Genomic DNA, 8468 nt, shown 5'->3' on the forward strand with positions numbered 1-8468 from the left:
GAGAGTTACTAGTAAAAAAGGTGAAAATTGAAAAAATAAATATTTTAGAACTCAATGATTTATGATTGTTTAGTTCAACAATCATTAGCTCTTTCTAATTTTTTTTATATCAATGTCTTCTTTAACCCTCTATGTTTATTTTATATAACTATTTTGACATCTTGCTTCTTCATTAGAAATAGTTGTAATATATTTAAGGTTTTGATTAAATTCAATGTGTGAGTTTCCTAGCTAACGTCAGTGAACAGTGTGCAGATAGAGCTCATTTTTGTGCAAATTGATAGGCTAAATTTGGTTCTAAAGGAGAATTCTAATTATGAAAGGCCGTCCGAGAAAAATAGAAGAGGAAACCAATGTACTGGATAATATATGCACCAAGGTTTTATAAACTAACTATAACACCTTAACTATCAAAGTTTACGCTTCCGGCTGCGCGATTCTGATAGCTCTGGTGTTACGACGACCTTGAAAGTATTTAATACTAAAATATGAGCCTGTTTAAAACTTAGACTGAATTTTTTCGAAAACAATCATTCATACTTACAATGCAACTTACAAAACTCACAAAGAATACATATGTAGATATACTAATAACTTTACAAGCATTAACTAATACAATTCCTATCCCTCTTACAGAACTCGCAAAGTTAAAGGCGAGGGAAAAATATAAATACTAAAACAGTATAGAAATAACGTCTATCAGAAAAAAATAAGCTCTTCCGAACTTCGTCATCCGTAACCTGAAAAAGAAAAGACTTATAAGGGAGTTAGAACATCATCCTCGAAAAGGTTCTCACTATAGGGTTGCAAAATTACTATAATAGGATACGCTAGATAAGATCGTTACAGTAATTAATAACCGCCTTATGCATCTTTTCAAAAGCAAAGGTTTACTATAAAAGAAAAATCTGAAATCTTTTCTGAAAAATGAACTGTTGATTTCTTAAAAATTCAAAAACCTTTCAAAAGGTTTATCTATGCTAAACCAAATTAGTTCTTCATATTTTTCCAAACCAGAAACATCAGCCAGACATGGCTTTTTGCCCACCTCATGATCAACCACGACTCTAGGCCTAAACAACCCAAACAACAACCAATCACCATGGTCCAACAAAATTTCAGTCGCAAACACAAGTAGGAAAATTCAAGCACAAACAAACAATTACTTCAAGTAGAATAATTAGCAGTTAACCACAATTAATCACAAAGGCAAACCAAGTACAATATACACACCCAAACAATGTCACATAGATGCATATGATGAATGGTTGTCCTAGGGGCTGATGAGTCTCATCTGTCGGTTATAAAGCCAACCCGACAAGTCCTGGTAGCTAACCATTGGATTGTCCCTCTGTCGTGCATCCCCAACTCGAGTTATTCACAATCATAATCATAATTCACATCCAACACCCTCACTAGTGTATATTCACGGGGGCGAGCTCATCCGGAACTTTCACAGTGTCCGGCCACACTTACGACATAGGGTCAACAGAATATCGAGTCTCAACCGGGAGCACGTGGTGGCTAGCCACTGCTTCTACCCAAGAAAACTCGTATCTCAGATAATTAGAAGTGCAACAATTACTTTATCAATTCAATAACCATTTATATTCATACTCAGTCATCCGGCTCATAACATATTCCATAATCAGCCATAATTTATTGTCATATACAGCCATTCCGGCTCATAACATAATAGCACTTCCACCATCCAACATTATCAAACTCAAAAAATCATTATTCAAGGCATAATTCACTTTTTCTCAATTCACTTTACTTTGAAATCAAAAATCAATTCTTTTCGGCCTTGGCTTTACAATTCCCATTCCTCAAATCATTTTAGGCTCATAAGCCACTTTTACTCAAAGCAAGTTCCCTTTTTAAAACAAAGCCATCCTCGACATTCTCTTTCCAAAACTTCCAAAACCATGGCAATTAAAGATCTCTTTTGAAATATTCAAAATCATCCATCCAAAAATAGGATTTTGTAACAAAAGTTCATCGGCAGAGTCTCAAGTCTTTAGGGGAGAATAACACAACTCATTTCCTCAAGTTCGCTTAAAATCTTTAAAACCTTGGCTTCCTAATTTGAGTAGGAAAAAAAATAGAATCTAAGCCAAACCGAGTCGTGTAATCAATTACCCCTTTCAAAACCATTTCCTTTACTTAAGCAAAATCAGCTTCAATTCCATGATTAAATCTAAAGTGTTCCAAACTGCTCAAACATTGTTTGTCTTGCAAAAATTCAAAATTCAAAGAGTACTTAAAACTTTTTCCCAAAACATTGTAAAATAAAACTTGTCAATAGACATTCAGGTTCCTTCAAAGTCACTGAAACTCCTCCAATTGAAACCCTCAATTCAAATTCAAAGACATAAACCCTTTTTCACATATAAAACAGCCTTAAAACATAAGTTCCATCTAAATAACTTGCTCCCAAAAGAGATACAATACTTTTCTTAAGAAACAAGACTAAATCATAATTTCCTTTTTAATAATTCATTTCAAATGCATAAGTCATCCCTTTCCTAAATAATCCAAATAAAAAAGTAGAAGTCTTTAACTCATAATTTTCCAAATAACATTTCAATAAAGTCTCAGATTCTATCAGAATTTTGGCAGCACTTCACCTAAAACTTGGACTTTGCCACCCTTTCTGGGTCCCATCCAAACCAATCTACAACCCTCTTTAAATGGTTCAAAACAAAATCAGCTCAAAATCCGACCGAATCCAAAGATACATTCCATTTTCATATTTCAAAAAAACCAAATCAAGCTCAAGTCAATTTTTAACGGATTAAACTTGATTTCAAAGTTTTAAAGAAGTGACTTTAAAGAAACACTTCAAAACCATTCGTTTCACAAAACCAAATAATAATCAAATCAACCAAGCATTCGTATTCATCCAAAATAACCAACAATTACATAAGACTTATACAATCACTCAAAGATATATTTTCTCATGTCAATATCCATATATAATAATTCTAATTCATAAAATGTGGTTTTTTGAAAAGGCCCCTACATCAATAAGCGAAACCATAACCCAACGTGTCAGTTTAACTCTTTTTGCTCAGCCCGAAATTAACCGCAACCGAAACCTGAGCTCTGCATGCTTTCTTAATAGCAGAAACAGCTTCAAACGCCATAAGTAAACTCGGATTCTAACTCCTAGAACCATTAACATCGCAAATACTTTATTACATGGAATAGAATACTAACGCAGAGCTTTCGAAACAGAAATTACTTACTGAAATAACAAAGCGAAGCAGCCGCAACTCCAAATCGACCCGGCAGCAGCTCCATCAATAATTTTCGAGTGACGGCGGCGGCCTGAATCTGTGATAATAGCAGCTGTACAACCACGCAGTGTCAATAATCTTCCCGAAATTTTGAAAGAACAGAAACCAAACTTAAAACCCCTTACCGTAACAAAAGAGGAACGACCGCTCCAAACGGCATGGCTCAAGCAAAGGTTCTGGCGGCCACAATACCGCTCCCGGCAGCCAAAGGCGCGGCGGCCATGACAACAATAGCAATGGAGTTCCAACAGTGGCAGAAACCCCTCTTCCTACTTACCCATTCCGGTCTCCTTCTCCCCATCAGCAACAAGGGCAGTGGCGGAGCCTTCTCAGCGGCGACGGCAGCTCAGCAACGGCGGTGACAGCAGCGCCGCCCTTCCCATGCGCGCGCACGCGCGCTCCCTCTTTCTCGCATCAAGCTCCTGCATCGCATCCCTCTCGTTCGCAGTTCTGTGTCCGGCACGGCTCAATGACGATCGACGGTGACTCCCAGATCTCCAGCGACGGCGGCGAGGTGCGGCGGCCAAGCAGCGCCTCCTTCTTCTCCCCTGTGCGCTCCCTTCGCGCACGAGCTCTCTCTCGTCTTCGTGATTCTCCTCAGGCGACGGAACAGGGTGATGGATGGCAGAACCGCCACTAGGCAGGAACGAATGGCGTGGCTTCGGCAGCGACGCTCCTTGCGGCTCCGGCGACAAAGACGACGGCGTCTCCCTCCTCTCTGAACCTTTCGTCTCTCAGATCTCCCTTTCTGTTTCTTTTCTTTCTCATTGCAGCGTTACTGCTGCTTCTGAGTGTGTTGTGTGTTTGCTGCTGTTTTGGGGGGAAAGGGGATTTCGGCTGAGGCAGGGAAGTTTAGGGTTAGGAATTGGAGAAATTAGCGTTTAGGTAAAATTAGGTTTAGGGGTAGTTTAGGTAAATTTTAATAAAATTAGGGGTAATAGAGTAATTAAAAAGAAATTTTAATCCAATAATAATAATGTATAAAAATATTATTTGTTCTTCAATTTTACAAATTATTTTTAAGAGCAATGCTAGGGGGCCAACAACATTTGTGATTGGTAGCCATCAACTAGCCATCAATGATGATTTGATGGTGTGAGATTGGTGTGAGATTTCATCCAATGGCTCACATTTCTCTGCTGGTTACATGCTGGCCAAAATGCAATAAAATTGCTGGTCCCTGGACTTTTTCTTATTTTTAATAAAATGTTTAAATTTAAAAATTTGAAATAATATAATTAATTTCTTTATTTTTTAAAATAGCTGTATTAATATATTAAAATATTAATTATTTAGTCCAAATTATATAAAATTCTTATTATTTTATAATTATCAATTTTATAATTTAAATATAGAGAATAATTCAATAATTATAAAATTGGATAATAATCTTAATTTATTTCAAATTCGATTAATCGAAACTTCCATTAATTATCTTTAATTAGAAAATTTTTGAAATTAAAGCTACAAAAATATTGAATTTGAAATTAGCTCATGACAGTCCTTTTTCAAAAGTTTTGGGTCTTACACTAACCGTTTGTTTAATATGAACAATGACAGAATTAAAGATTTAGATTTATTGATTGCAAACTTATTTTTTAGATTTTACAGTTATTCGACTTAATTTGTTCTGATTTAATTTAACACAAATATAATTATTTGATCGATTCTATTATTAAAAACGATTGTGAAAATATTTTTTTATCGAGTTTGAATGCAAAGTGTGTGCTTTGTATGGGTGAATTAAAAACGGTGCACTTCCTTCTCTTTCGCTGGGTTCCTTTAAGGAATGCTTTAAGGTTTGGGTGGATAGGGGTATGAGTTAAAAAAGGAGTTTCTTACCATGATTTGATTTGTGTGAAAGGGTAGGAATGAGATGATTTTTAACAATGTTATGTTTGATACTTTGATGAAAAAAAAGAATAAAATTTGATATAGCTGTTTTCTGTTTGTGCTTCAAACTGAAACCGGTAGAGGGAGCAAAGAAAAACAACTACTGGTTCGGGAATGTTTAGGGTCCACGAGAGGAGTATTAAGTTTTTACGTTATTCAATGATGTATTTAAGTTTTTTATTTGTGTTGCAATGGTTTCTTTAGATGGTGCCTTCTACTAGTAATTTTGAATTTTGCTATAGGATAAAAATAGTTCTAAAAATAAAAATCAATGTAATGTATACTACACTGTACTAAGATCCAATTATTTAATGAGAATAATGACAACATTAAAGATTTAGTTTTATTAATTACAAATTTGATTTGTTCTGATTTAATTTAACACAAATATAATTATTTGATCTGTTCTATTATTAAAAATGATTATGTGAAAATATTTGAGTCAATTAGGATTTTGCTATGCGCATGAAAGTTGTATTCATTTAGGAAAAGTCTAGGAGACCAACTAATGGTCCAGTCAATTAGAGCCAATTAGAATAAAAATTATTTCAAAAATAAAAAATAAAAAAATCACTTAAAATATTTTTTTAAGTTTTTGGATGTTTCTTTGTTTTAGGTTTTAGATGATTCTTTTAAAATTTTAGATATATATATTTTTTTTTTGAATGTTTTTTTTTAATATTTTTTAGATATCTTTTTTTGTTAGATTTTTTATTTTTTTATTAGGTTCAGATGTTTTTTTATTAGAAATTTTAAAATAATTTTAAAATTTTAAACATTTTTAAGATGATTTCAAAAATAATTTTAGAAAATTTTAAATGAATTTTAGAATTTCGAAAATAATTTTGAATGTTTAAAATTTTTAAAATAATTTTGTTAGCGTTGGATTACTACCTGCACTCAATATAGCCACCCCAAAATTCACAAATTAGAGATTATGGTTTGTGTTATCACTCTTTCACTAATTTTTTTTTTCTTTTTTAGGTTATGCCATTTTGATTCGTGAGAATTACTAGTAAAATAGGTGAAAACTGAAAAAATAAAATTTTTAAAACTCAATATTTTATGATTGTGTATTTTAGCAATCATTAGCTCTTTCTAATTTTTTTATATCATTATTTTTTTAACCCTTTATACTTATTTTATATAGTTCTTTTGACATTTTTCTTCATTAGAAGTAGTTGTAATATATTTATAGTTTTGATAATTCAATATGTGAGTTTTTTAGCTATTGTCAGTGAGCAATGTGCAGATAGAGCCTATTATTGTGTAAATTAATAGACTGAATTTGGTTCTAAAGGAGAATCCTGATTATGAAAGGCTGCCTGATAATTATGCTCTTTGAAAGGCCGTCCTATAATTATGCTCTTTCTAACTTAATCCTGGAAAACAACTCTGTTAAATTTTTAGAAGCCAAAGAAAAAGATAGAATAAAGGTATGATTGTTGATCACGTAAGAAGAATAGAAGAGGAAATCAATGTACTGTATAAGTAGGGGTGGCAAAGCGGGCTGGCCCGTCCCAACCCGTCCCGCCTCGCCTAGGCCCGCCCTCCCGCCCCACCAACTAAAATGGGTTTAAAATGCTAGCCCACCTTGTTTTATGGCGGATTGGCGAGTCGACGGGCTAGCCCGCTTGTCTCTTTTTTTTTAAATAAAATTCATTAAAATTAACTAAAAAATAATAATTAAAAAATCAAATACAAATAAAAAATAGCCAAATTATAATATAATTTTTTTTATTATTTTTTTAATTTTTAACTTCAATAAAATTGTTCAAAATAATATTTGTCAATAAAACTATCTTTATTTTAAAAAACAAGTCACATAATTCGAACAAATATACGAAATTGTAAAATAAAATAAATAAAGTTAATAACTAAAAGATGAATAAAAATAAAAACAAAAAAGTGTTTGAAAAGTATATATTATTAATTTTATAATAGTAATCACTCTTTTATTTAATAAAAAAAAAGAAAAATAAAAATATTCAGCTCGGCGGACCGGCCGCCCCGCCCCGCCAAAACCCGCCAATTTGGCGGTGCAGATTTGGCAGATTTTTTAATTTGGCGAGCTCCAAATCCTAGCCCGATCCGTCTTTTTTAGCAGGTTTAGCGGATCAGCCCGACAGGTTCAACCCCTTTTGCCACCCCTATGTATAATATATGCACCAAGGTTTTATAAACTAACCATTTGTTTAATGTGAAGCTGGTTTTTTAGATTTTACAGTTATTTTACTTAATATTTTTCTGATTTAATTTAACGCAAATATAATTTTTTTTATGTATTCTATTATTAAAAAAGATTGTGAAAAATTTTTTTGTCGAGTTTGAATGCAAATTTTATGCTGTGTATGGGTGAACTGAAAACGGTGCACTACCCTTTTTTGGCCCAGTTCCTCTAAGAAATGTTTTGAGGCTTGGGTGGATAGTGAGTAAGAAAAGGAATTTCTTACGGTGATTTAGTTTGTGTGAAAGGATAGGAAAGAGATGATTTTTAATGATGTTATGTTTGATGAAAAAAAAGAATAAAACTTGATATAGTTGTTTCTTGTTTGTGCTTCAAACCGAAACCGGTAGAAGGAGCAAAGAAAAATAGCTAGTCCGAACCTTTCATGCATGTGTAGCGTGACAACTGGTTCGGGAATGTTTAGGGTCCATAGGAGGAGTATTAAGTTTTTACGTTATTCAATGATGTATTTAAGTTTTTCATTTGTGTTGCAATGATTTCTTTAAGTGGTTCCTTTTACTAGCTATTTAGAATTTTACTATGGGGGCGTTGGGCAAAGGATTCGATGGTCCCAGAACATTTGGACCATTAAATGGTCCCATAACAAAACATGTTTTTTAAGTTTTTTAATAATTGATAAATAGTCTTTATCTAATTTTAATTACAAATTAACCTCATATATTTTGTTTAATCATAAAAACTATTTTTTATTATATAAATTATTATTTTATCATTAATCTATTATGTTTATTAACAATCAAAAACAAAAACAATAACGAATTAGATCTTCTATTGATAGTAATAAACTTTTTAGCTATTCCAATCGATTAAAAGATTATATTTGATCCGTGACGTCCAGGAATGTGAAATCGTGTTTCTTTGAAAATCAATCGATTGGATTATCAAAACAATCGATTGAACTACAAGTTGTTATCACAAAACAATCGATTGAAAATTGCAAGGCAGCATGATTTTCACAAAAATCAATCGATTGGTCATATTACCCAATCAATTGAACGATGACTAAAATGTGGATTTTTAATAAT

The 8468-nt window shown here is 32.8% G+C and overlaps 1 long non-coding RNA gene across 1 annotated transcript; it reads right to left on the reverse strand.

The window, feature by feature from the left end:
* Positions 1-492: 492 nt before the first annotated feature.
* Positions 493-4158, reverse strand: LOC110270058 (uncharacterized). The gene is made up of 3 exons (XR_002359062.2): positions 3428-4158; positions 3252-3354; positions 493-740 (listed from the first exon to the last, which is right to left on the reverse strand). It is a non-coding gene; the product is annotated as an uncharacterized LOC110270058 (long non-coding RNA).
* Positions 4159-8468: the final 4310 nt, after the last annotated feature.

This window comes from Arachis ipaensis, chromosome B3 (genome assembly GCF_059453495.1).
Source record: "Arachis ipaensis isolate K30076 ecotype BB chromosome B3, ASM5945349v1, whole genome shotgun sequence".
NCBI classification, from domain to species: Eukaryota; Viridiplantae; Streptophyta; class Magnoliopsida; order Fabales; family Fabaceae; genus Arachis; species Arachis ipaensis.